The sequence below is a fragment of the Neophocaena asiaeorientalis genome, unplaced genomic scaffold (assembly GCF_003031525.2).
Source record: "Neophocaena asiaeorientalis asiaeorientalis breed wild unplaced genomic scaffold, Neophocaena_asiaeorientalis_V1.1 scaffold142, whole genome shotgun sequence".
Taxonomy (NCBI): Eukaryota; Metazoa; Chordata; class Mammalia; order Artiodactyla; family Phocoenidae; genus Neophocaena; species Neophocaena asiaeorientalis.
Window position 1 is genome coordinate 3,562,313 of NW_020174563.1, and position 7,492 is coordinate 3,569,804.

Sequence of the window (7,492 nt, forward strand, 5' to 3'; positions counted from 1 at the left end):
ACCGCGGTGGCATTCCTCTCCGCGCGCTGTTTACGTGACTTAATGTACTTCATCCGCCGCGGTAAGTTAGGGCCGCGATAAGGGGGCGGCCGGAGGAGGGTCGCTGTAAAAGCCCCACGCTGGGCGCCTTCCAGCCCTCCCCTCATCCATTAACCTTTTTACTTTCTTCTTCCCTCTCTCTTTTAAAGCTTGTTATCTAGGCCACCCAATGACCGACGAAAGATTTTCCCTCCCTGCTTCTCCCAAGGCCGCTTTAAACCAAATAAATTTAGCTATTAAGGGCCAAGATGTCTGACAAAAGATCGAAAGGTGTCTTTCCGTGATCGCTTAAAGAAGCGAAGGAGAAGCTTGTGGCTCTCGGATCCCGATAAGACATTCCACACCGGCGCCGGCCTCCCTCCCCGAGGCCTGCTTGCGTCCCGACACGCTGAGAACCCCACTTGGTGGCCCCGATCTCGGATGGCCGCCAAGTGGGGAGTGCCAAGCCCTGGGGTCCCGGGAGCCGGGGACTCCAGGCCAGAGCTGGACTCCGCAAACAGCCCTCCTGCACTAGGCAGAAAAACTAAACCGAACTCAGTGGGACCCAAATTACCTCCCATTTGGATTATTTTCTGATACTGAATAATACTACAAAGCCAAACCATTCCTAACCTCGCGCCCCGCTCCCCGCGGTTTGCCGAGCTAGGGGCAGTGTTACTCCCCGTCTCTGGTCGTCCGAAGCAGACCTTTTGAACCCCAGTCAGAACGTGGTATGTGGAAGGAACCTGGCGTCGGGATCATACAGGCTAATGGGGAGGGTGTGGACCCGCAGAATAACAGTGTACAGGTTGGAGGCAGCAGTCCAAATACTCAACCATCCTCAGGTTGAGTTTGGTTATGAAGTATGGTATTTACTATTAGTACTATTAATTACTATGGGCTTCACTACATAAAGCCTCGGGCTGCCAGCTGGGCTGAGGCTCTGACCCTGGAGTAATCCCTTCCTTCTCACTAAAGGTGAAGCAAAAAATAATCCAGTTTCCTGATCCAGGACTGAGAAGTGGGCTTGGGGAGTCAGATGCCATGTTTTCAGTTTCCTGCACAGAGCTGCTGCTTCTCCCCTTAAGTAGATGGAACATCCTCCATACTCCAGGCCCACTTAAGCCTTTTCTACCACTTTGAAATACGGCAGGATAAGAAACTGGGGGTAACAGATGAGACCACTCTTGGCTTCGCTGCAATGGGGCTTCTTCCCACATCTTCTGCCTTTCCCATCTGTTCTTCTCTGGCAACATCAGAGACAGGACTCAGAATCCCAAAAAGCAGTCCAGTATCTTCAGCGTCTGTCTGTCCTCTCATGCAGGGCCCCAGAAGTTAAAAATGTCTTTCTTCTCACTTCTCCCTCCAAATAAGGTGAAGTCCCAAATCATTCACCTTATCTAATCCTAACTTCTTACCCAGCCTCTGGAGGTGAGAGAAATCAGAGCATCAGAGGGAAAGGGACCATTTATGCTCTCAAGAAGGTGAGAGAGATGCAGAAATTTCCATCCCACTAGACAGGCAAAACCTGGGCTTTCTCTGGGCTTTGCAGGTATCACTAAGTGTTTAGGCAATGCCCATTCCAGGGTCAGGGTGCAGATGCCACTGCCCCAGAGCTGTCTCAGCTCAGAGATCTTTGACTGGTTTCCTAGTGGGGCAGGGGGCATTGGGGAAGCAGAAAAAATGAGATGATAGGCTTTAGCTGTTTGCTAAGTGACTAATGTCCTCCTTGAATCAATTAAAGAGAAAAAGTGCCCAAGAAATTAAAAAAAAAAACTTACTGCGTTTGCCACCCAGAAATATGACCTCTCCAGCTGTGTTGCAAATATGCAGAGAATTAAGACCAAAAGGCTGTCTACTCACATGCAGTCCTCCAGTTTCCTGCACTTGCCCGACTGTACTGAGTATGCACTGCACAAAGAAGAACTAGAAGAGGTAGCTACTAGTTTTTTGAAGTGTTTACAGTCTGAAAGGTTTGCAGTTCTGTAGAGCCGGTTAGGCAAAGTACCACAGACAACTTTCAAGATGGAGGGAGATGTCTGAGTCTTTTTTTTTTTCTCTAGAAAAGTACCCATGCTCAGATTTTCCTCTAGGCTTCACAATGAGCTTATTAAAACGGGAGGGTGGTGTTCTAGCTCAAACACTAGGGAATTCCTAGGAGCCCAGACTCTGGGTCAGCCTTCCTGGGTTTGAATCATGACCCCACCCCTTCCTAGCTGAGTGACCAAGACAAATTGCCTAACCTCTCTGCTTCAGTTTCCTCATCTTTAAAATGGGGTTGATAAAAGTACCTCCCTTACAGGATCATTGAGAGGATTAAAAGATGTATCAAGGGCTAAGAGTAACCAGCATATGGTAAGCACTGTGTAAGCATGACCTGTTTTTACCAATATCTATATTGTAATAGACTCACACCTACTATATCAGATTTCAATTTTTTGGGAGACCCACCTATCCCCCAGAGTTAAATTAACTCCCAGGAAAGAACTTCTTTGAGCACTCATTCAACTTTGAGACCTGCCATTCACCAGAGGTCTTGGGCTTTTTCTATGTACCAGCAGTGAGGACTTTATTTATTGCATTATGGTAGGGAAGGGTGATGGGGGAGACAATCGTAGATCTACTTTTTTTGGTTCCTTTGAAGAGGAAAAATTCCTTGTTCCCTTTGCAAATGCCAGCAGCAGACTACAGGACAAAGATAATAATCTTAAGGCTTGTCCTCTGCTCCGAGAAAAGAACTCCAGTCCTCAGAAGCACCCCCCTCCCTGGAAGCTTCTTTCTGGCAGGAGATAGGAGTGAATGAACAGATGGGGCCATGAAGGAGGGCAACCTTGAGGACTGGCGTTAGATATAAGGGAGAAAAAAGAATTAACTAAATTGACCTGGTCATCTAACTACTCTCATGCTTTTTGCCTTTCAATTTGGCATTGCTGTTTATGCAGGAGACTTATTCTACATTAATCACATTTTGTTAAGGAATTAAAAAATAAATAAATAAAGATCTGTGAGAAGCTAGGGGACCCAATATTGATAGAGGAAAATCTAGACCGTTCCAGATTTTTTCCAATTGATTTTCTTTCTTTCTGTTTTTCTTTTTCTTATAGCATCCCATCTTCTAAAACAAGATCTAAACTGCAATAACGAAAACTTAAAAAAGAATCCATGGGACATAACAAAGAATACTGTTCTCTAGATAAAATGATGGGGAAAGAGCTTTGTTTTTCAAGAGGCAAAGTCTGGAGGGATCATAAAAGTCTCCCACACTGTGCAGGTTTCCAGCCACGTTTGTGCCCAGAGCCTGTTTTTCTCTTTCTCTGACAGTCGTGATCTTCTCTCCATTTGATTTACTGAGTGCTGTCATTTCTCTGCTCTTTACTTTCACAATCACACATTCAAACCTGATAAAGTTCAAGACCCTGAATACTTGCAGCTTTCCCAGATTTACAGTCCTGTTGGCCCCCACCCCAGCCAGTGGTCCCCCGGCTGATTGAATCCTCATGGACAAAAGCCATGGGGGATCAGCAGAAAGCCAGCAGGTCCACGAGGGCTGGATCTCCAGAGAACGATATCCCCCATGTCAACTCTATTAGTCAAAGCGAACCTTGGTAGCTTCCTTCCCCTAAAAAGGGATGTCAACATTCTCTCATTTTAGTTCCAACTTCCAGTTTGTAACCTGCCTGTGGGCAGGGACAGGCACGGTAACTTGCAAATTTTACAGTTGGTGAGAATTGGTTGTAAAATCCTGGTCAGCTTACAAGATTTTCCTGGATCTACTAAACAGCCTTGTGATCGAGGGCAAGCCACGTAACCTCTCAGTGCCTCAGTTGCTCCATCCATAAAATGGTAGAAGTATTACTTTCTACAAACATTAATCACAAACCAATGACTTGAGTCCTCCTGTCTGTGTGTAGCTCTGTCAGGGCCCCAGTAAGACCACTAACACCTGTCTGATCTGGCTGTTTGGATTCTCCCAGGTTAAATACAAACCTACAAGTTAAGCTAAATACTGTACCAATGGGCTAAACAAAAGGAATGATTCATCTCCAAAGACTGATCAGTTAAATTAGGCTCAAGATTTCAAACCGCTGAAATGTCTTATGATGGAAGATGCTATCTAAATAATCTATTCTTTGCCTATAAATATGTCATAAGTCAACTAAATCACAGAACAGTGACAAAAAGCCATCAGTGACCATGAATATCCTTATTTCCAGTATGGTGACTATATGGGAACTTCATATTTATGACATAAGTGATTATTTTACATGATTTAATGTTTTCATTTATCTTGAACTATCAGAATTTTCTGAGTAAGGTAAGCAGAGATTTAAGTAGGTTTTTTTTTTAAATTACTGTTCCAAATCCATGAATTAAAAAGGTGTGATTTTCCCCCCCTTTTTCTTTCACATTCTAGAAAGCTAAACTGTCATAATATCTAAGAGGAAAATTGTATTCACCTGTTAGGAAAGAAGCTGAATTATTGCCTACCTTCTTCAGAAGGCACATTTTTAACTTAACCAATCAGGAAACACCGATTAGAGTATATTACGATGTTGCTTTCTTTCCTGACCATAACAATGTTTACTTCTACAGAGGTGAGAAAAAATAGAAACTTGACTTAGTAGATATCAAATAACTTTTTCTGACTCCTCCCGAGCTAGGTGACTACTCTGTTTATAATCCCACAAATTAAAGACCTGCAATCATCCAACAAAAACAGTGGGAATATTACACCATTTTTTAAAAGACTGACTACCACATAGCTGGTGCCCAGCCAGCTCTAGCCAAAAACCACAGTGTGGATCCATAAATAAAGCTGTCAGCCTTTGCATTTCAAAGGCACCTTTCTGTAGAGAGCTCGGCTTGCGGTGAATAGAAAAGGGCCTACACAGTGGTTGAGCTGTGTTGAGCAGCAGAATCCGTCCACACCTCAGCACTGTGGCTAGATTAAGCTCTTGCGTGGAGGTTGAGAGCTGGGGGTCTGGGTTCGAATCCCAGCTCTGCAGCTCACTCTCTGCGTCCTTATGCAAGCTACTTAATCCCTCTACTTGTCGTCTTCGTCATCTGTAAAAAAAGGGGTGGTAAGAACAGTAGCCTCCTCAAAGAGTTTTTATGAAGTCTCAAGGAGTTAATATTTATCAAATGCTTAGAAGAGTGTCTGGCTCAACATGAAGACTATTTGAACCATTTGATAAACAAGGAAAAACACAAACTTCTATTTCAGGCTGCCTTCCTAGAGGAAGAGAGATGAGGGGGGAAGGGAGGACGTCCCAAGTCCTCAAAAAAGTTAGGTAGGAAGGCAAAGGCATAAAGAAAAGATATGAGAAGAAGCCTTTAAGAATGTCAGATATTTCCTACTGGGGATTATTTAAGGTCATAAACTCACCCTTTCTGTGTATAAAACCTTCCAACGTGCTGTCTTTACAATGACAAATGTGCCAATATCTTGATCAGTGAATGGAGTCATAAGGTCTTGCCCAGCATATCGTGTTTATATCAGAGGCAAAAGTGAAGGTTGCAGAGGCAATAAAACTCACAGGGTGCAAATATTTTAACACCTCACACATGTAAAGATTCTTCTTTCTGGCACATCGGTAAATTTTCTCACTTGAAGAAGCCCTGCATGATGGCTAGAACTTGGCCCTGGGGTGGCAGCACCAATTCTGTCCTCATGAGCTCCCCAAATGTCCACAGTCACAACTGGTATGACTCTAATGGCCATGAGATCCATCCTAAAACCAACGAAGGCTAACACGTGTTTCTCCACCACACAATGGCCCTCTTCTTTCTTCACTCACCCCACCATGTTCTCGCGATTATGGCTGCCTTCCTGATGCTCAGGCAGCACTGTGGTCACTGGGACATGAGGTGGGTCATAGGTGGGTCATCTTTACTGCGTCCCTGTGCTCCCCTGGTCTGCAACACCTGGGGGCTCAGATCACGTCTTGCTCATCTTTGTATCCTCATGGACACACACAGTGTCTAGCCAGACTCTTGAGTGTGATCATTTTGAAAGTTTTAAGATACCACGCTCCAAGCCCAAACATGAGTTCCAACATTATCAGTATCAGACTTTTCTACGCTAGAGATAATGATCTCTTTATTTGAAGTTTTAAAATTCACTCTTTTCTCCTACATCCTCCCAAATAGAATTCTCAACCAGAAGGTTTGAATGTCGACTTTTGGCGGGATTCTATATTGAATAGTGTTGATTATCAAATGATATCTTTATAAGCCACTTTCTGATCCAATAATCCTAATACAAACGAAACCTGACTGTAGCCTGTGGAAATTCGCTAATCCCAAGTACTGTATAGTCGGTCCTTAAAGGAGCTATTGCGAGGCTATTATTGCAGCAGACGTGTTCCTTTACTTCCCAGACTCTTTCTCAGTTTTTATGGACTTTATATTTCACTACGTTCTACTACTTCCGACTTCAAAATACTTTCCACATTTTTCTCTCTTAATTCAGCCACTTGAGAACATTATATTGTCTGTGTTCAGAATTCTATATTGGCCAATAATTTATTAAGCCAATTAGAAAGCACACTTTAAAAGAAGAATGAGGGCTTCCCTGGTAGCACAGTGGTTGAGAGTCCGCCTGCCGATGCAGGGGACGCGGGTTCGTGCCCCGGTCTGGGAAGATCCCGCTATGCCGCGGAGCGGCTGGGCCCGTGAGCCATGGCCACTGAGCCTGCGCGTCCGGAGCCTGTGCTCCGCAACGGGAGAGGCCACAAGAGTGAGAGGCCCGTGTACCGCCAAAAAAAAAAAAAGAAGAAGAAGAATCAATGGCAAACAGTCAACAGTATCGCCAGCACCATGAACACGAAGCGGAGGTGCAAATTCCATTTTGAGACCTGGCCACATACTCCTCTTTTATTTCCATCATTCTAAGGTTAAGGAACAGATGTCAGTCCTGAGAGCAACTGCCTTTTGCCAGTAGGTATAACAAAGAAACAGATTTATAACTGGCACCTACCAAAAATACAATAGGATAAGGTCACGCCAAAAAAAGTTAAACAGCACAAGAGAAACAAGGTCCCTTCTGAAGGATTCATTTGAATACAATGTCAAGTTCCTGTCACTTACATTTTCCACTGTGTGGTCAGGGCAATGCAGATTGCTTTTCAGCTGTGGGGACTTGCCTGGTGTGAGAACGTGTGCCCTATCTGGAGAAAACCAGCCATCAACTGCACCACGGTCCTCGCTCCCTGGAAGCACCCAAATACATGGGAAACAGGGCAAGACGTGCTAAGGACATGCAGCTCAAACATTCTCACACAACACCACAAAATATAGAGCACCTTACAAGAATACCGTCGATAAAGTTCCTGCCCTACAGAATCCTTTTTTAAAGAATTGTCACCATAAGATATCCTACCTAATTAGAAGCACCCCAGTGAGATTCATAGCACAGTCCCAGACCCACATCAGATCAACTCTACTTCTTCTGTAACCATCAAGAACAAACATC